Here is a 22,194-nt window from a genome sequence, read left to right as displayed (position 1 = left end):
AAGTTTAGCTTGGGCCATGCTAAGTTTAGCTTGAGCCAAGGCTACCTCCTCCCTCTCTATTTGGAGTTGGACAGCCCTCATTCTGGCCCTATGCTCAGCTTTCTGAGAAGCACTCATGCCTCTCTCTGATTCTCTGGAGGCACTAGAAATATGAGAGTCCCCTGAGGGAGATCTCACTCTTCTGTTGCCTGGGAGAATCACATGTTGGGTTCTGGGGAGGTGCTGGCCCTCTCCATTCCCCAGTAGGTCCAAGTTGGCCTGGCTAAGCTTACCAACTGGAACCTGGCTACCCTGATCCTGTACTTCTAAGTCCTCAACCTCTGAGTCCTCATCCAAGTCATCATCATCCTCCTCTTCAGGGGGATCAACTACAGGGGGGTTCCCTCCAGTTCCTGTATCTAGGGAAGCTGCTTTTGCCTTCTCTAAGTCATCCTGTTCTAGGAGTTCTACCAGGATTAGGCAGGTGGGGCTTCTGCCCCTTTTTAACCCTCTTGCTTTGCACAAGACAATCAAGTCTCTGCGGGTTAGTTTGTCATATCCAGAAGTTGCCTGGGTAGGGTCAACTGTCACAGGACTAGACCCTGAGGCCTTTCCTGTGTCAGACATGGTTACTAGTGAGGTGTAAGTGGTGCACTTACCTACACTAAGTGTTTTCCTACTGGACCTTCCTAGTGAGTTGTAGTCAGGGGTGTGCTACTCCCTTCAACCTACAACTACTAAGTTCAGTAGAACTTAATATGCTAAGCTTTTGATTTTATATGTACCTAGAGGTACTTGATGTGATCTTTCAACTTGATATAAAGATTGCAATGGTAAAACAACAGCAAGCTCAAATCCGCACCGCTGCTCACCAATGTGAGAAGTTGGCCTGGTAGGGGATGTTTCCAATTCTGGAACCACCTACTACCTGACCAAACAATCCCCTTATGGTGTCTGGTTGTAAGTCAACCTTATTAGACAAGCTATCCTAGGGGTAGCATGGACTAAGCAGCCTAAAGGCTTAACTTAAGAGGTCGTGTTAAGCGAGCTGTTTTACCACATACAATCCTGTAATACCAAATGAAAGGACACCACACAAGTATATATTATAAAAATATATGTGTTTATTACTAAAAACAATCCCCAGTATTCTTTATGAATAAAGGGGCACAAGCGTTAAATCAAAAGCACTGTTTAAACATACAAAGTTGCACAATTATGGATGAGGGCAGGGGGCCACTCAAACCATATACTAAACAAGTGGTATAAGAGAGGCCACTCGAACAGTGGTTAGGCCTAGGGCCTAGGGAATCGCTGGGAGCAGTCAGGACAAGCAATGCTGAAGTCGGGAATGGCCCTCGGGATTCGGGAGATGTGCGGAAAGCGCACGCATGCACCAATGTTAACCAATGGTGCGTAAAAGTCAAATAGTTAAAGTTTAAGGACACTTCCGCTGAACCTAGAGGAACAAAACTTAACACACAGACCCTAGAGGTGTGCACCAGTGTGGGAACACCGGCGGAGCAAAGTTACCTCACCCACAGGAAGTGGGTGCACAGGGTCGAAGTGGCGTCGGGTTTTGACACGCAGGCTCTTGGTGCTTGAAGCTGAAAGGGCTGCAGGCAGGGTGAAGACGAAGTGTCCGGTGGAGTCCAAGGGTGGACTCAAGTTGTAGAGTACCTGAAAGCAGAGGGGACAGAGTCTGGGTCACTCAGCAGTGACCAGGGTGGAACCAGGACGGAACCAGGCAATGTCGGGCGCAATCAGGTGGTCGTCGAGGCGCTTCTCTTCGCTGTCACGTGGGCTCTGGGGCATCTGCGACGTCCAGGAGCAGGTCACGATCTGTCCCACGCAGGCTCTCACCGTCGGTGCAGTCGGCTTCCGGTTTGGAGCAAACAAGCCTTGGTAAGAGCAATCCACGCGGGATTGGAAGATGGCGTCTCACTCGGACCAGGAAGGTCAGAGTCGGGGCTCCCTTTCAGGGGAGCTGGTGTGGATCTGGAGCAACCAGAATCACGAGTCTTCTTTTGTAGTTCGTCGGCACAGGGACCACAAGCCAGCTGGCAAGTGACCGGGCCAACGCGTTGAGCCAAATCGTGCCAAAGGGCCCCACGCAGCACTCGTCGAGTGTGGAGGGCTGAACTTCGGCTCAGGAGTAGCTCAGGGTGGGGGCTTCTCAAACCCCGGTGTACAGCTTCGAGGGTCACTCGTGGGCTGCACGGTCAGCGTCTCGTGGTCACTTCAAGATGGCGTGCCCCACGCTTCCGGTCGCCTCCACGGGTCTCAGCTTTGCAGGGACTGTGGATCGGGCTGTTAGAAGCTGGGCAGGCTTGATCTCGTCGATCTCAGTCGCTCGAGTTCCGGCGGGAACTGCAACCAAGTAGACGTCGAGGGCTGGATGGTGCCTGCTGCTGCAGGGTGGTCACTCCTTGACCACAAGGGAGATTCTTCGGGCTTCCACGTTGAGATGGAGGGCGAAGGGTCCAGAATATCGTTTCAAATGTTTCTTCCAGGAAATCTGATGTGCATTGGCACTGCTCCCACTCTTATTCGAATCTGGTGGGCGTGATTACCTGCTAGGTCCCCTCCTATGGGTGGGACCCAGGAAGTGGGTGGATACACCCCCTTCCTTTGATCCAGGCCGCCCTGGCACGAGGGCTGGAGTGCCCCAGAACCGGTTTGGCCGGATTATGCAAGGGGCAGCCTTGTGCGCCCCAGGCAGTGTCTGGTTTCTTTCAAACCTCCCTGCTACAATACACTATCTCCTGTCTGGAGGGCGGTGACACCCTCCTGTGACAGGAAACCCTTTGTCCAGGACCCCCTTGACTGGGTTTCGGTCAGCTCCAGGGGTCCAGACATTTGTCTGTGGCAGAGGCATCCATTTTGTGGATCTTAAGGTCTTTGGAGAAATCAACCGCATTAAAGCAAAGTAACATGTCTTACCCCTCTAGAGGGGTGGAATGCCATCCCCGTCGCCAGAACTGGCGAGGGGATGGTATTCCAAAGCGTATGACACCTTACACGACATGTTTTGATAAAGCCAAACCAGAGTTGCTAAATAACCGCGAGGGTTATAAGGCACTTAATAGTATATGGTATGGCCTTATCCTGAAACAGCTTAGGGATTTGTTCCCGACGGCTGCAGACAGGCTTAGCTCATGCTAGAGCTCCATCTCACATAAAACCATGCACCCAGCCTCCAGGATTGGTGAGGCCTGACTATAGGAGTGGCTCACAGGTTTACATGTGTCCAGATATAGGTTTAGACATAGGTATACTATGTCTAAGCAAGGGGTGTGTACACCACCTTACCCCAGCTGAGTGATCAGCCAGTTGTGTCAATTTAAGAACCAGCCAGGGGTGGCAAAAGATATGCTGCAGCCCCTGGTAGGCCTTGGTGGCTCCTATGCCCTGGGCACCTATAGTGCATTATACAGGGGCTGACAAGGAGTCCATTTCCAATTTGTGGTATGTACCTAGGGTACATGGAATCCATTTTACAGAGAGAGCAGATGGCCTGGGGCCCTGATTAGCAGGGAACCAGGTCAACTAAGTCAAAAACCAGCTAAACACAGGCAAAAAATCTGGGGTAACCATAGTCAGGTAGCCACCTTCCTACACAGAGTCAAAAATGTTCCGCTTTCACTAAACTCTGCTCTAGAAATTGTAGCAGATGAGCTCGCATCGCTGCGCAAAGCCGACAAACAATGCCCCAGGAAAGCCGCCTGGTTCACCGCCTATCTCCAAGAAGCCAGACGCACCTGCAGACGCCTAGAGAAACACCGACAACCAGCAACTACACAACCTACAAGGATGCCGTGACGGACTACCGCAACAAAATCAGAACCACCAAGAGGAACTTCATCCACAACAAAATCCTTGCCAACTCCACCAACTCCGAAGAACTCTTCAGTGTCATTCAGGCATTCACCAACCCATGCAGCGAAGCCACATACATCACCCCGTCCCAAGAACTCTGCGACAAGCTTGGAACCTACTTCCACCTCAAGATCAAAACGCTCTAAGACAACTTCGTTGACCAACCACCAGACACCACAGCCGGCTCCCTGCCCTCCCAAAGACACCAGCCAGCCCACCATCTCCAACTGGACACCAATCACGACCAAAGACACCACCTCGACCATGAAAGGCATCCACATCCACTCTGGGCCCCATCTCACATCTACTACACAGCTGCAACCGCCACCGCATCTGAACTGCAATGCACTATCAACACCGCCTTCAGAAGGGGCACCTTCCCCAATTACTGAAAGTGCACAGAAGTAAGGCCCCTGCTCAAGAAGCCCACAGCTGACCCCACCAACCTCAAGAACTACCGGCCCATCTCGCTCCTCCCATTCGCAGCTTAAGTTGCAGAGAAAACAGTCAACAGGGAACTGACTCGATTCATCAAAGAGAACGCCGCCCTCGACCTGTCCAATTCCGGATTCCGAAGCCACCATAGCACCAAGACCGTCCTACTCGCCGCCACGGACGACTTCCTCACCCTACTGGACCGTGGTCACTCCACAGCCCTCATCCTACTTGACCTGTCAGCGGCCTTCGACACAGTCTCTCACCTCACACTAATCGCCCGACTGCATGACGCCCGCATACAAGGAACAGCCCTAGACTGGATCCGATCATTCCTCACCGGAAGGAGCCAAAGAATCAGACTGCCACCCTTCCTCTCCGATCCCACGAAAAATTCCCTGCTGAGTCCCACAGGGGTCATCACTGAGCCCGACCCTCTTCAACATCTACATGCCCCCCCCGCGCAGCCATCGTCCGACATCACGGTCTCAACATCGTATCCTACGCCGGCAAAACCCAGCACATCCTCTCCCTCACCAGAAACCCACCACCGCCAAACTCAACTTCCAGAAAGGAATGCAAGACATCACAGTCTGGATGACCAACAGCTGCCTGAAGCTCAACGCAGAGAAAACAGAAGTCCTCATCCTTGGAACCACCCCCTCTGCATGGGATAACACCTGGTGCCTGACTGCCATCGGAAGCCCATCTACCCCCTCAGACCACGCCAATAACCTCGGCATCGAACTCGACACATCACTCACCATGAACCGACAGATCAACGCCGTCACCTCTAGTTACTTCAACACCCTCCGCATCCTTCGCAAGACCTTCAAATGGATCCCCCCAGAATCAAGGAAGACAGTCACCCACGCACTCCTCACCAGCAGACTGGACTACGGAAACGCACTCTACGTCAGCACCAACAAGTCCCTACTCCGCAAACTCAAGACAATACAGAACACCGCCGCCAGACCCATCCTCGGCTTCCTGTGGAACGAACACATCAGCCAACACCTACGTAGACTCCCACTGGCTCCCCGTGGAGAAAAGAGTCACCTTCAAAATCCTCACTCACGCCTATAAATGCCTACACGACGACGGACCCAAATACCTCAACGAAAGAATCAACTTCCACGTACCCAAAAGAAATCTCCGATCTGCCAACCTCTCACTGGGCGAAACCCCGCACATCCACAGAGCCAGAGCAGGCAGAAGATCCTGGAACGAGCTACTGGCAGGAAGATTCTCAAGACCTGGCTCTTCGGCTAAACAGATCTGTGCACCCCCCTCTCCCCCTTCCCTCAGCCCCTTGAGACCCTCATGGGTGAGTAGCGCGCTTACAATTCCCCTGATTGATTGGTCAAACAAAAAACCACAGCTAAGAAAGTCTCCCAGCCATAGTACAATGAAAACCTTAGGACATCAAGACAGGACTGCTGTAGGCAGGAACAGAAATGGAGAAAATAAATTAGCCGAACATAAATAAGTTTCCTAGCCGTGAAAACTTCCTATTACACTGAGCAGATAAAATCAGCCTGTGACGCAAACAAAACTTTCTAGTTCTAAAAAACTGGTAGTACCAGACAGCTCAAACACTGCAGTAATACATCAAAATGTTTGTGATGCTTTGGCAAACTTCTTTCAAGAAAAGGCTGCCAACATTTTTAACAAACTTACTGCAGGTAGGACAGCCTTTCAATGGGAAACAACCTTAAAAACACGGTCAAAACTCCGCAATACATTTACATCACTGCTTTAACAAAGCAAGTCGTTACTACGACTTGCACTGGAGGGCGCTCTAGACTAAGGAATAGTGTGATTTACTATTCCACCACCTTCCCTACTGTACGTATGCTAGAGTTGGTATAATAAATCAAACTATTCCTAGGTCAAACCAGATTCTCCACCTTTAAGGCCCCTTCAGAAGAACAACTTACAAAGTTAATTCCACCAATTAAATCTGGCGCCCTGCAAGACCCCTGTCCTCCAAACATAAGGGACACGATTCCAGCACAAATGGCACAAAATTTGGCGCAAACTTTTAACAATATGTTTGCAGGGGGAATTTTCACAAACATTGGAAACTTGTCTCTGTTATGCCCCTGTTAAAAAAGGACATCTGAATGCTCTGGACCTGAACAACTATCGCCCCATAAAAAGACTCACCTTCGCCGCCAAGTTTGCAGAGAAAGTAATGAATGATCAACGCAGAGAACAGAGGAAAACTCTCTATTGGACGATACACAGCACGGGTTCAGGAATAATCGGAGTACAGAATCTGCTCTGGTGGTAGCCACTGAAGGAAGCTGGGAAACGCTTGATAAAGGAGGGATGTTGGCTCTGATTTTGTTGGACACTCCATGGCATTTGATACGGTCAACCATGAGATTCTGGTTGACCTTATGCGGAGTCTGGAAATTGAGGCTACAGTACTAGATCTCCTCCAATCCTTCCTGGCCAACAGACCACACAGGGTGGCGTTGGGCAACTTCACATCTAGGCCCTTCTCCCTGCCCTGTGGCTTCCCCGAGGGATTGGCACAGAGCCCAACACTGTTCAACCTTTATATCACGCCACTGGCAACAATTATCAAAAATTTGGGCTACTCCTTAGCATCATACACGGACGACACTCAAACTGTGGTGTCACTATCAAAATCTTAAATAAATTCTGGCTCAGCATTGAGCAATGTGTGCAACTGGATGGACAACAATTGTATTCAACTGAATGCCTCTAAAACGGAGGTCATCATTATTGGCAACAACCCCTCATTTTGGACGCCGGAATGGTGGCCGCCTGAATTGGGCCTACTTCCTGAACCTACAAACAAAGAAAAAAGTCTTGGCTTTCTGTTAAATAATGAGTTGAAGCTCAAGGACCAAGTGAACAAAATTACATCGGCCTCATTTTGTTCTTTGAGACTCGTAAAAAAGATCGAAGCATTTCTGTCTCCTGAGCTTTTGAAAACGGTGATCGTTGCACTGGTACTCAAGGATCGATTACTGCAACAGCCTCTATCTTAACCTCGCATCAGATCCCCTGAAGAGGCTTCAGACTCTGCAGAAAGCAGCTGCTCGCTTCCTTTTCAAAATCCCCACATATGAATTTGCTAGAGGAGCCATCAGGAACCTCCACTGACTACCAGTGAGATAACACTGCAGGTTCAATCCTCTCTGTCTGGCCTATAAATCCCTGCACGGACTGGGGCCTGTTAGACTTGGCATCTTTGGCGTGGTTTCCCCTGGCTTTTTGCCTCTACCTCCTGTATTTTTGATGCTGTGCTGGAATTTGCTTTTGCTGGCTTAGATGCTTTGGGCACGTTGTCACTGCTGATTAGTGTCAAGGTGCAAGTGCTCCCTGTGTAAATTGTTATTATGATTGGTTCTCCCTGATTGGCATAGTTGATTCACTATTAGGTCCTTAGTAAAGTGCACTAAGTGTGCCAGGGCTGGCAAATCAAATGCTACTAGTGGGCCTGCAGCACTGATTGTGCCACCCACTTAAGTCGCCCTGAAAAGATGTCTCGAACCTGCCACCGCAGTGCCTGTGCGCTGCCATGGCGACCTGGCAAGTGTACCCACTTGTCAGGCCCTAACCTTCCTTTTTCTTACAGGTCAGTCACCCCTAAGGTAGACCCAAGGTACCCCCTGTGGGCAGGGTGCGGTATGTCAAAGGTGGGACATTCCCTGGTGTGTGTGGCATGTCCTGATAGTTAAATACTACCAAGTTCGTTTTTCACTATTGCAAGGCTATCTGTTCCCATAGGATAAAATAGGGAGTTTGCTTATAACATTTTATAAACATAACTACCCCTGGGAACAAGATCAGAAAGGAAAATGCTACTTACCAGTATGCATCTGTTCTTGGCATGTAGAGCTGCAGAGTTGAACACTTAGCATTAGATCGCCACCTGGTGTTGGGCTCGGATGATTGCATGTTGTCATCTTGGAAGAAGTCTTTGTAGTCACGAGATAGGTGACTCCTCCCTTGGACGATAGTGCGCATGGGCATCGGCTCTATCCTTAGATTGTTTTTCGCCATGATGGGAAATAATGGAGTTAGTAGAAGTAAAGAAAAAATATGTCCATGTGTGTGCATCTAAGTAAGATAAAACTGGAACAGATACAGGTCCCGGGGAGGCGGGAGGGCATGTACAACTGCAGCTCTACATGCCAAGAACAGATGCATACTGGTAAGTAGCATTTTCTGTTCGAGGCATATGAACTGCAAATTGTACACTTAGCATCGATTGTGCAGCAGTGTCTCCCCTAGCGGTGGTCACCTGTATCCATTGCAGTGGTTTGAAAGAGAGTTTTAAGGACAGCTTGGCCTACTGCAGCTTGCTGCTTGGCTTGCACATCCACATAGTGGTGTTTAGTGAAGGTGTGTGTTGTAGACCATGTTGCTGCTTTGCATATGTCCTCTAGGGGAATGTTTCCTAAGAAAGCCATAGAGGCTACTAGTTTGCGTGTTGAGTGCGCTCTAGGAGGAACTGTTAATGTACGTTTTGCTTTTTGATAGCATATTTGTGTACATTTTACAATCCACCTTGCAATCCCACCTTTAGAGATGGGGTTGCCTTTATGAGGTGGAGAGAAAGACACAAACAGTTGTTTTGTTTTCCTAAAAGACTTAGTCCTATCTATATAGAAGAGAAGAGCGCTTTTAACATCTAATGTGTATAGCGCCCTTTCTGCCACAGAGTCTGGGTTTTGAAAAAACACAGGTCTCTCTACAGATTGGTTTAAATGAAAAGGAGTTATGACTTTTGAAAGGAATTTTGGATTAGTTCTTAAAACCACTTTGTTACGATGTAGTTGTAAAAATGGTTCTTGTATTGTAAATGCTTGTATTTCACTTACTCTTCTAAGAGGTAATGGCAATACGGAAAGCTGTTTTCCACGTGAGGAATTGCAGTTCGCACTTATGTAAAGGCTCAAAAGGGGGTCCCATGAGTCTTGTAAGAACAACGTTAAGGTTCCATACTGGAGAAGGTGGCAACCTGGGAGGGATAATTCTTTTTAATCCTTCCGTAAATGCTTTAATTGCAGGCACTCTGAAGAGAGACAGATGTTGTCTATTTTGTAAATATGCTGCAATTGCTGCAAGGTGTAGGCGTATGGATGAATATGCCATGTTACACCTTTGTAAATGTAAAAGGTAACAAATGATATTCTGGATGGAAGCATCCAGGGAATCAATTTGGTTATTGTTGCAATAAATGGCAAATCTTTTCCATTATGCAGCTTAACAAGCTCTGGTAGTAGGTCTCCTGGCCTCTTTAACCCCTTGGGCGCGGCCGCAATTCTGCGCCTGTGCGGCACATTCCGATCACGGGTGCAGTCATGACGGCCAGGAGCCGTCATCAGCACACGAGCACTGTGTGCCATGACGGCTCCCGGCCGTCATCAGCATGGAAGGGGTTAATAATGTTCATACAGTCTGGTGGTAGGTTAAGATAACCAAACTCTAAGACTTCAGGAGCCAAATCGCCGAATTCCGTTGATTTTGGTCTGGATGTTGGATGGCTCCATGGTTCTGCGTTAGCAGGGATGGAGTCAGTCGTAGCTTTCGGTGTGGAACTAGAGATAGTTCTAGCAGTGTGGTGAACCACGGTTGACGTGCCCATGTGGGAGCTACTTAGTTTGAGAGACTGTTATCTGAGCTTGTGTACTACTAATGGTATCGGTGGTATTGGCGGAAAAGCGTACGCAAATCTGCCTGACCAGGTCATCCATATCGCATTGCCCTTGGACAGCGGGTGTGGAAACCTGGCGGCGAAGGTTGGGCATTTTGCGTTTTTGTGTGTGGCGAACAGATCTAGGTCTGGATGACCCCACTTTTGAAAGAATGGTTGAAGAACCTGCGGATGTAGTTCCCATTCGTGAATTTGTTGTGTCTGCCGACTCAACAGATCTGCTATCTGACTGTGAACTCCTGGAAGGTGCTCTGCCAATAGATATATGTTCTGTGGAATGGGCCATCGCTAAATGTTCTGTGCGAGCTGGGACAGTTGTAGAGAGCGTGTCCCCCTGTTTTTGTATATAATACATGGCTGTCATGTTGTCCGTCCGGATCAAGACAGCTTTGTTCTGTACTAGTACTTGGAAAGTTTTGAGTGCTAAGAATATTGCTAGCAGCTCTAGATGGTTGATATGGAACCATTTTTGTTGACTGTTCCATTGTTTTTGAGTTGTATGATGAAGGAGATGGGCTCCCCATCCTGTGAGGGATGCGTCTGCTGTGAGCACTAGTTGTGGAACAGGTTCGAGGAACGGCCGCCCTTTTGTCAAGTTTTTGGTGATCCACCACTGCAGAGAGTGATGTGTGCGGCTGTCTACCAACACCAGGTCAGTTAGTTGACCTTGAGCCTGGTTCCACTGTTGTGCTAGACATTCCTGTAACGGACGCATCTGCAGTCTTGCATATGGTACTATGAAGATGCAAGATGCCATCATGCCTGTTAGTCTCATGAACACTCTGGCTTGCAGAGATTGTTGCTGTTGAAAGGCTGTGACTAAGGCTTGAATGCTCTGTATCCTTGCTGGACTGGGATACGCTAGAGCCGTATACGTGTTTATTGTAGCCCCTAGATACTGTTGTGTCATGTATTCCTATAGGTTCTGAATCGATCCCCCTATTCCTGGCCCTATTCTGGTTAAACTAACTATCAAGTTAACTAACAGTCAGCCCATGAGGCAAGAAAAGCCCCCATGATGCAGATACCGTTATCTGACGCAGTCACACTACGGCACAGGAACGTGTTATCTGATTAGGTCATAACGCTTGAGATCTAATTAGACAAGCGACATTCCTCCAGCCCCTGATAAGGCATACGACGTTCTCATAACAAATCAAACCTATGACAACCTGGAAAATCCGTGCGGCCATTGTTTTGATTTCACAGAGAACTTCAGGAAAAGAATGTGCTAACGAGCAAGTCGTATGACATCTTTATTGACGTATCTATGTCCATCCTTACGTCAATCTCGGCACCTTTAAGGTATAAATATTGCCGATCTTGCCCTATGCAAACACACGCGTGGTGACGAGACGGAGCAGCCATACTTGCCAAGAGCAGAGCAGACCCCGCTGGCAGCAGCCCCGCCTTCCTGACGCGCTGAGAGACGCGCTGCTATCTCCTGCCGAGAGACCCAGCACCGGCGCTTTCGGGCAGCCCTCGCAGGCGGCCTGGAATATCGAGAGCAGAGAAAGAGATACCATTCCTCATTTCATCCTAACTTCCAGGTACAGAACTGAATAACCCCTCACAGAGAATTCTTTAGTTATTCACTTGGCAAAAACAAACTTAACTTAAACTGTAACTTTCTATTCCCGCCCACGCATTAGACTTAGGTCAGGTACACGGGGTAGGCGTATTTAGAAACACCAGTTGAGTACGTTTAGTCAAATGTATATGTGTATGTAATATATTTTAATCATTTTAAACATCATATGGCTCAGAAACCATATCAATGTTTTTACAGTATTATTTTATACTATTGCTTTTAATGTATGCACTTTACTTAACTATAAGTATTGCAATAATATCGGTCCATTTCTCTTGTACGAGAAAAGAGACTGATCAATAAATAACACCTTTTTATTGAACACGCCAGTCTCTTCCTTTTCTCTACAATCTGATGAGACTAAGAATGCACGTACTGACTGAGTAAAATAATTGCCTTGTGCTCACACGACTCTGGAGATACACTCTTGATTAGGGGAGAGCAAAGTTGTCATGTTCTATGGTTGTCAGAAACTAAATCCCTTCTTGTCTAATCAGGGGAGTTAATTCTTTCCTGAACATTCGAGAAAGTTTCTAGCGAACTCTGAGCTACGCTGGCAAACCCAAAACTTAAGTCTAGTATCGACAGTAGTAGACCTAGTTAACGTCTGGCCTAGGCCTTTACTGCTGTAGGTATTATTCCAATGCGCAGAGCCTATTGGGAAGATAGGAACTACACTACATGGCGCCCAACGCGTTTGGAAAGGGCGATAAAACTAACGTAAGACATTTAGAGTAACTCAGTCGTGCTTTCTCACTCAGACCCCTTTTCCCAAATTCTCCAAAGACGTCTGGAGTGGGTGAAAGGTAATATCCTCCAAAACCTCGCAGGAGGGAACTCCTATGTATGGTTCTTGGTACAGTCAACGTTGAAGGATACACTGTTCCGAAATATTGTGCATCTAATCTTTGTTCCATTAGAAACCTGATCTGCAAACAAACATAATACCATCCTGTCGGTAAAATGGGAGACAGTGATGAAGAAAGAGAGGCAGTTAGATTAGCAGCTGAAATAGCAGCAGCAGATACTGCACTAAAGGATGCAGACGCGGATATAATACTCATTCCGGTCAGCAAAAGGAAATCTATAACCTTAAAACTTATAGAAAATGGACTGACACCTAGAGGTGGCACAGTCATATTCGTAATTGAGGCACACGAATATCGGCAGACAGAGGTATACTATACATGGATACATTTTCCAGCAGCAAATGCTGTAACAAAGTACTTCCACTATTACAAAATAGAGGTACCACCTGACATTTACACTCCTTTCGAGGAGGTGGAAGTACCACTCAAATTCCAAGAGCATTTGCTCTTATTTGATGGCGCCCTAATACATAACAATCACATTACAAGGCTCGGTCCTTTAGGAAGACCAGGAGCAACGTGGCCGGTCTTAGCCGGATACACACCACACCCAGACATCGAAGGGATGTCTACTGGAGAGCTGTTAATACAGCTAAAACAATTACTAAAAATTCATAGACAATTAGTCCAGTATGTAATGCGGACTTCAACAATTCAGCCAGCGATTAAACTTCCACAGCTGACCCCTCACCAGGGGAACACAAATAAAATTACACCACAGAACATCCAATCCTGCCTAGGTAAAGTTCCGGCTAAACGGGAACAGATACCATTCTGGTTGGCACAGAAAATCACCCAAATAGAGGCGGTGTTTCCTGACACCACCCCGCTAGAAAAACACAGGATTCTGACTATATGTCTCCCAATGGGAATCGCACCACACATAGAGGACTGTGACACTTGGGGTACAGTCTTTGCTTCAATCTACACAAAAACGCACGGTGTTCCATCCATTTCGGTAATACCAGATGTGCTAAAACAAATTCAAGATGAATACGGTCCAGAACCAGCTTTAACTCTTGGTATGAAATTGCTGAAAGACTTCAAGCAGGTCTCGGCTATATTATTAGCCAATATAAAAGGTGAAGCAGCAAACGTGGCGACCTGCCAAAGGTTAAAAGAGACAGATATAGCAGACCAACCAGCTGAAATTGCCAGAATCATAGAAAAATCCTATGAGGAACTAGGTAGAGATAGTTTAGGTGGAATACCAGTAAAACCGCAACTGACTGAAAGTCCAGAAAAAATATTTTTTAATAATAATTCACCAAAAAAAACCTGGGATGGAAACAAACAATCCAATCCAAAAGAAAAGAAATTCCAGTCCCGAGGAAGGTCTCCTAGGCGAAGGGAGAAATCTCCGAACCAGAGACACAGGTCACCCCAGAGTGACCCCTCTGGGAAAAGATATAACCTTAGAAATAGGGATAATATTAAAAAACCTGATAGATATCAAGACATTGATACACGTCCCTCTCAATCTTTTCAGAATTCCTCGCAGAAATCGGAAAGAAGAGGACGATCAGAACAAAGAGAAGAGCACGCCAAGTCCAAAGACAAGGAACCTGCTCAGCTAAAAAAGAAATTACAATTTCCAAAAAAGAAGGTAGCCAGTATCAAGGTAGTTAACAATGCCGAGAATACTGAGGACACAACTGAAAAACGGAGAGTGGGCTCAGACAATGCTAGACAGCGCAGCAGAAGTGAGCATAGCTCGCAAAGTCCTTATGAATCATCTGGAGACAGTGGACACGAATGAATATCTTCAAGTGGAAACTGCAGACACCAGAGTTAGCAAACCCCACAAGATATACGAGATAACATTACGTATAGAGGGAGATAAGACTAGGAAAATAAGGGGACTATTTTGGGATAATCTCTCCAAGGGCTATGATATCCTTCTAGCTGAAAAAGACTGGCCACCAGAGTTTGTCAGGGAGTGCCCGCATGGCGAAGAAGTAATTATGCCTGCCTTCTCAAATCAAATTCCAATTCATAAAAAATACACACTTGCTAGAAAGTGGGCAGTGGCTCTAGCTCCTGCTTTATATAAAAATCACGTAGGATGGGATGAGGACTCTCCTCCTCACAAAATCCAGTTAAAATCACAACCTACTGCACAAAGGCAGTACCCAATTAAGCAAGAAGCTAAAAAACAGGTAAATGAAATACTAGATCAGCTAGAATACCAGGGGGTGATTGAAACTTGCACCTCACAAATGAACAACCCTTTGTTTCCGGTCTCCAAACCAGACAATACATATCGTCTAGTTTTGGATTACCGACACCTTAACACATGTTGCAAAACCTTTGCAGTGCAAAACTCACACAGTGCTGCACTAATGAATAACATAGTGCGCAAAAAATACAAAACAACCTTGGACATCTCCAATGGATTCTTTTGTCAAAACATAGCACCAGAAAGCAGATATTTAACTGCATTCTCGGTAAATGGCACTCAAAAACAATTCTGTCGGTTAGCCCAGGGGTACAAGAACAGCCCGGGGGTATTCTCAGCGAGAGTAACAGAATTACTACAACTATATGATGATGAAGCATTATCTTATGTCGATGACATTTACTTAACAGATGATGACTTGGAGACTCACTTGAAAAGAGTGAACACCATAATACTTGGGTTCGCAGCAGAGGGTTACAAATTCAACTTTAAAAAATCCAGAATTGCCCATCTGACAGTCCTATTCTTAGGATATGAATTATCAAGTGAAGGCAAAAGCCTGGCTGACAATTTCCTAGAGAAATGTGCCGTAATCCAAGCTCCTAAAACACTAAAAAACCTACAGTCAATTCTAGGCTTCCTAAATTTCGGTAGAACATACATTGCAAATTACGCAGAAAGGGTCAAACCCCTTTATGATCTAATTAAACCAGACTTTAAAAGATCCAATTGGACTCAAACACACACAGAAATTTGAGATCCTTACAAACAGACATGCTAATTAAAACAAAATTAGAAACACGTGATAACACACGCAATCTTGTGATTCGAGTCATCCCAGGGAGATGCGGATTCACATACCTGACCTCTAATGAGGGAGAAAAGGTACCAATTGCATTCAAATCACACTTGTACACTAAGGCTGAAATGAAATTTAGCCCAACGGAAAAAATTCTTACAGCAACACAGACAGCTATAGCAAAAGAACGAGCCCTGGCACAAGGTAAACGAATAGTAATCGTGACACCAATACCAGCCTTAGAGGCGGTAACAAAGGCAAGCATTCCAAATGCTAAAGCACTCCATCCGAGATGGATACAATGGGCTAACTCTCTTGCTGCAACAGACGTGGTGTACGAATTTGTTCCTTACTTAAAAACACAAGAATTTCTCCAATATGAATTTGAATGTCCTCCGCCAACCGAAATTCTGCCTCTGGATCACTACGGCTGTATAATATATACAGACGGATCAGCACAACCCGCAGTAGGGGGTAAACAAGCTTACAGTGCTGCGTGCGCGATTGTTAAAGGTCGTTGGCACGAAGGGAAATTTAAACCAACCCTCACTAAAACACAATCCCTAGGAGATTGTACAGCTCAGCGAGCTGAACTACTAGCATTCAAGATGGCGCTTGAAAATACCGATCGAGAATTCCCCACACTCATTGTGTGCGATTCGTATTATTGCGTTCAGTCTTATAATGAATACTTGCAGATCTGGCTTCAGAACGGTTTCAAGGATGCGAAAGGTGGCACAATCAAGCATAAAATGCTCTGGGAACAAGTAGCTCTTTTACAAAAAGAACTACCAAAGACTCACGTGATACATACGCTGAGTCATCAACGTGATGGCGTTCACGTTGCAGGGAATTCATTGGCTGATGAGGCCGCGAAGGCAGCTGTGCAAACGGCTTCCGTAGCTGCCGTCACCCGGTCAAAAACAAAAATAGACAGCGAAATATTACAAGCTGTCAGCGCTTCAGAAAAGGATTCGATAGAACCACTCCCTAAAGGCTTTCCAGTAAAATACTCATACATAACTGATGCAAACAATGTTCCTTTTGCTCGGATCCCTGGAGTGGGGGATAGGGCAATTCCAAACATGGAACATAGGTTAGGACTAATAATAGCGACACACGAAGGGCTTGCCTCTATCCATGCTGGCGTCTCAGCCACAGTATCATTATTAAAACAGAGATACTGGTGGCCACAAATGAGAAGACAAACAAGGAACTATGTTCTAGAATGTGAAATATGTCAAAAAATGAAAGTATCAACGGTGAGACGTCCAGCGCAGACGCCCCTTCTAATCTCGGATAAACCATTAGCCTGTGTTTATCTAGACCACTGCGGTCCCTTACAAAGGGATGGTAACTATAAATATATCTTGGTCGCAGTGGATTCATGCACGAGATTCATATGGATGTGGCCCCAGCGAACGGCTGACGCCAGAACTGTTATAAAAGATTTGCGAGTCTTTATCGGCACTATTGGCATGCTGCATCCGGACAATGGTCCTGCTTTTAGCTCTCGGGCTTATAAGGAGGCCATGGTCAGCATGGGCGTGCAATTGCGGTACTCTTGTCCATTTCACCCTGAGGGGAACGGAATTGTTGAAAGAAAAAACCGTGACATAAAGCAATCTATAACGGCAAAGGTATTAGGTTCGGGAGCTGGGTGGGTCAAACATCTAATAAGTGTCCAACGTAGTCTAAATAACTTGCCAAGAAATTCTCTGAAGGGATTCAGTCCATACGAATTATTATTTGGAACTAGAATGATTATCTCTGACCTCGACAGTCAGACTTCAGTGGTTAAAGAAAAAAGCTTTGATGTCAAAGACCGTTTGGCTATTTTGCAGGACTTAAACAAAACAAGAAAAGACCTGAGCAACATACAGTTGAAACAACAGCCAACAACCACTGAAGAATCACCACCTGTCCCAGCAAGACATGTCTGGATTCCAAATGTCGGGGATCTAGTCAGGGAGAAGATCGCGGTAAAGAAGGAATTTGGGCCTTCTTACAGAAAAGCAGTTCCTGTCTTGTCTGTCAACGAGACAAGATCAGTTGTACTACCGCCACTTGCTGGTAAAAAGGAGAACCGAGTTGTATCCATCGACCTGGTAAAACCACAACATGTGGCCGATAACAAACAGTAGGCCAAGTGGACTCCCAATAAGTAGCAGAACACCAAGGTTTGCTACCAGTACAGAGGTCCTAACGAAGAGGCTCATCACATTCGAAACGCCTACAGAAGAACAACAAGGACTATGCAAGAATGCAATAGAACTAAGACCTCTGAAAACCCAAATAAAAACATTTAGCAGAGACACACCAATCTATAATGAAGTACCAAGTGAAAATGCAAGAAACAAAAATCCTGAAGCAATTGGAACAATCGACAGAACTGCATCCGGCTACTTCATAAACTTCGATGATTCCTCTGAAAGCCTCAGTGAATCAAAGACACAGCCATCATCAAAAACCTTTAAAGAAAAAGCTAATGAACTTTTGAACCAACTGAAAGAAGCATATCTGATTTCTCCATGGATTGAATTTTGGGTGGGTTTTGGTGCATTTATCCTCATACTTTGGCTCATCATGGTATTAACTTTGGGACGCTTCATTGAGGGAAAATATGCTAAAATGGACACAGCAAGTCAGAACATCAACTTGATCCTCAAACCACACACATCTTCACACGTCGAGAAAAGAGAACTTTCTTCAGCCAACTTCACAGCCAATCCGATACCTGGTGGGGTAGCCTGGGACAACACTGACTATGAAATTTATGGTCCGGTCGAAATCCTGAAATATCCACACCAAATTAAGATCTCCTTGAGTGACTTTGTAAAACCAAACTCATTTGCTGATGATTGGGACTTCGAAAGCATTAATAACATGATGTCTGATTTAGTAATGTCTGCTAAATTTACCAAACATGATTATTTGCAGGGTTCTACAAATTATGACAGTATGTATTGCTATAACCACTATGGTAATCACTTTTTACATAGATCTGCACAACCTAGAAATGTGTTAAATTATAATCAATGGGAACATTGTGCAACACCTCCAAAAGGGAGCTCAAGAACCGTTTACGACAAATATTCATATTTTTCAGGTTTTAACACAAGTAATGCTGAAACATTTTATTTTAAATTATCAAACAAGACAGGGATGAAAACCATGATAACCAACACAAAATTGTTATATTCAGACTCATTTTTTGAACAAATGAATACTTTTGGATTTGATTATTGGGACAAAAATGTTGATTTGAAAAGTGTTTGGGGTACAAAAGAATGGCAAGTACAGGGTTTAGAAGCTTTGTTTAGAGCTTGCATGATCCCAGAACAAATGATATTTTTAAATGACACTGTTCAACAAACCACCTGTCTTGGCCTAGCCAAAATCAAAGATTTAAATAAACCGTCTATTCCAAAGCCAACAATGTTTAGCAATAGCTCTGATACGGATGAAGAGATAGACGTAAACCATATATTAAACCAAAACAGAACACATCCTGATTGGAAACAATGGTTGATCTGGCCCACAGATACAAATAACTGTCAAGACAGATTCCTGAATAAAACACAGGGGTTCAAAATGACCAGGCCAGACCCTAGATATCCCCAAAGACATCACCCAGGGATAATAACAACCTACAGTGTGGGCAAATTATGCCTTCAATGGCTACAAACTTCCACACTGCCTGAAATTAAGCAACACCTAACTTTACTTAATGATGGTGCTGACTTGCGTGATTTCATTTTGGGACCACGCAAACAGCGTCAGAAGCGTTTCATAGCAGCCTCTGTATATGCAGCATACAATGAGGCCTGGAAGGTTAATCAAATTGAAACAGCAGAGAGAATACGGGAAATTGACCGTATTAATTTGGAAAAATCACTTTCTGTAGTGGACAATGGGTTAATGACTCTGTCCTCCAGAATTTTTTCATTGGACAGCATTGTGTCTTCAGCAATCGATATATTATCGCAAGACTTACTGTTATTACAACATGGTCAATCACAATTGCGTTCTATTGTACAGCTTGGCTGGACGTTACAAAATCTTCGTTCAGGCTATGTGCCTTGGCGTTTAATCAACACAACGTCACTATTCCAAATCTTTAACCTTACTGATAGACAAATCGGTATGGCGCAAAAGGGTGCTGATTATACAATCTTGAGCATTGAAAAACTAGAAAGATTACCAATGACAATGTCAGAACGACCTGTCAGTGAATGGATAATACACGGAATCATAAATATTCCAATCTCAACCTTCAGGTTTCAATACTGCCAAAAATATATACAGGCTGGCATGTACGAGAGATTGGGAAAGGGGTACCTTAAAACAACTTGGAACCTGCCCTATTCACATGCATGTGTCAGTAATAAAGGACAGAAAGTGTTTCTTAGTGGCAACAATTGTGCTATGTCACTAAGCGGCACGCTTCTGTGTAACGGAATTAGTTTGCATGGAGCCTGTGAAGGGAATTCATACAACCTTTCATGTCACCAGCAAGGCGCACCTGCAACTGAAATAGAACCATTCTTTCAAAGACTCTATAATGGGAGTTACATTCTTATTGTAGACCGCAGATGTTGTAGTCTTACGCCCGGGACTCCTTATCTAGTAACTACGACTGCGAAGGTCAAGTGCTGTGGACGTTCTTTGTTCCCCAGCTCCTTTCCAGACAGGGAGGCAAGGGCATGGCCCAATTTGAAAATTACTTCTATTCGAATAGATACTTTAAGCAGAATGAAAACAGTGCTTCTTCAGACGCCTACAAAGCTCACGTCATCAAAAGAAACGTATGATCTACAAGTCGCAAGGACGACTGCAGAGATACATACATTATTATCAACTAATTCACCCGTACATTTCGCGGAAATCCTGAGCGAAATCTTAAATATCTCTGATACCACTGGGGTCTCAAAGGTATTTAAGACAGTATTTTCGATGGCATTAACACCATTCAAAGCCATACTGGGTATTTTTCCAGATTTCGTCCATTCGATTTTTGGCGGACTTCCCCTGATCCTGGGACTAATTGCAGGAATCCTATTTTTAGTCCTTATTTTTCGTTATGGCAACCCATGTCACAGATCAAACTCTCGCGACAATGGAAGATACAATCCTAGCCATTGGATACCGGGACCGGATATCAAAAATCCTGGGACTCTCCCGGCTTAGAGACCTGAACATGACTTGGTTTCTATCATTTCGACCAATGTGGCAAAGGTGTGTTTTACCTGTATTAAGGTGTCTGCTATGCGGAGAAGAATGCGTGTTAGACACCTGTCTGACGCTACAATCGGATGCGCCAGTGGATGCAGATACATTGTTGGTTCCTACCAAGGTTCACGCTTTGTGCTGCCCTCAAAGGCTGCCAATCCTGATGACGGCATTCGTGGAATCTTCACCACTACGATTGAAGAGTAGTGAAGTTCAAGATGAAAGCGGCATCGATCAGGTACGACCTTCTGTCAGCAATGCGAATCAGAATGTCAATGGAGGCAATCATGCGCACGAATGCATGGTTACACCTATTTCCGACTTCGTGGAACTTTCCCATGAAGCTGTTGACAGTTTTTTCGAAAGCCTTAATGATATGATGTTCTCTCCAGAACAGAAATAGAGACTTTTGAGCAAGCTCGCACACGGCGTTCCCTGAATTCGGCCTTCAACTTTGAAAATAAAGTCACATGAACAATTTTTCCCACCAGTTCACGGACAGCAATTTTTTTAGCAGCCCCAAATTAATTTTTACAAAAAATTTCGGGACACTTATCTTCTGCTTAAAGTAAGAAACTATTGCTAGAGAACTAAGATTTCTATTTTTAGATACTTTATAAACTTTAGTTGCCCGCTGGTATGTTCACAAATATTTTATTATGTGATGAAATGGTCTCGAACTTTCTTTCTGTATAGCCGTATTAAGAGCCATTTCATGTGTATTTCTCATATACCATATAAGCAATAATGTATACAAATGCGTGTTTACTTTGGCGTTTAATTCATAGCTTGAGTGCATACGATACATATGACTGCAATTTTTCAGTATATTTGAACGTTTCAAAATGCATTTCTGTATTTTGGGGTGGTAAGGTATACACTATACTCTATGGTATGTTGTACTATGTTATACTATGCATAGATTAGTAAATATGACCATAGTTAGCGTGGAGTGGGTGTCATGTATTCCTATAGGTTCTGAATCGATCCCCCTATTCCTGGCCCTATTCTGGTTAAACTAACTATCAAGTTAACTAACAGTCAGCCCATGAGGCAAGAAAAGCCCCCATGATGCAGATACCGTTATCTGACGCAGTCACACTACGGCACAGGAACGTGTTATCTGATTAGGTCATAACGCTTGAGATCTAATTAGACAAGCGACATTCCTCCAGCCCCTGATAAGGCATACGACGTTCTCATAACAAATCAAACCTATGACAACCTGGAAAATCCGTGCGGCCATTGTTTTGATTTCACAGAGAACTTCAGTAAAAGAATGTGCTAACGAGCAAGTCGTATGACATCTTTATTGACGTATCTATGTCCATCCTTACGTCAATCTCGGCACCTTTAAGGTATAAATATTGCCGATCTTGCCCTATGCAAACACACGCGTGGTGACGAGACGGAGCAGCCATACTTGCCGAAGCCAAGAGCAGAGCAGACCCCGCTGGCAGCAGCCCCGCCTTCCTGACGCGCTGAGAGACGCGCTGCTATCTCCTGCCGAGAGACCCAGCACCGGCGCTT

The 22,194-nt window shown here is 45.3% G+C and overlaps 1 protein-coding gene across 4 annotated transcripts in view; it reads right to left on the bottom strand.

The window, feature by feature from the left end:
• PRIM2 (DNA primase subunit 2) overlaps positions 1 to 22,194 on the bottom strand; it is a 1,274,342-nt gene that overhangs the window by 859,600 nt on the left and 392,548 nt on the right. The gene's annotated exons all lie outside the window — the stretch shown is intronic.

The sequence above is a fragment of the Lissotriton helveticus genome, chromosome 6 (assembly GCF_964261635.1).
Source record: "Lissotriton helveticus chromosome 6, aLisHel1.1, whole genome shotgun sequence".
Lineage (NCBI taxonomy): Eukaryota > Metazoa > Chordata > Amphibia > Caudata > Salamandridae > Lissotriton > Lissotriton helveticus.
The sequence above is the reverse complement of the archived record's forward strand: the minus strand, read 5'-3'. Positions and strand labels throughout refer to the sequence as shown.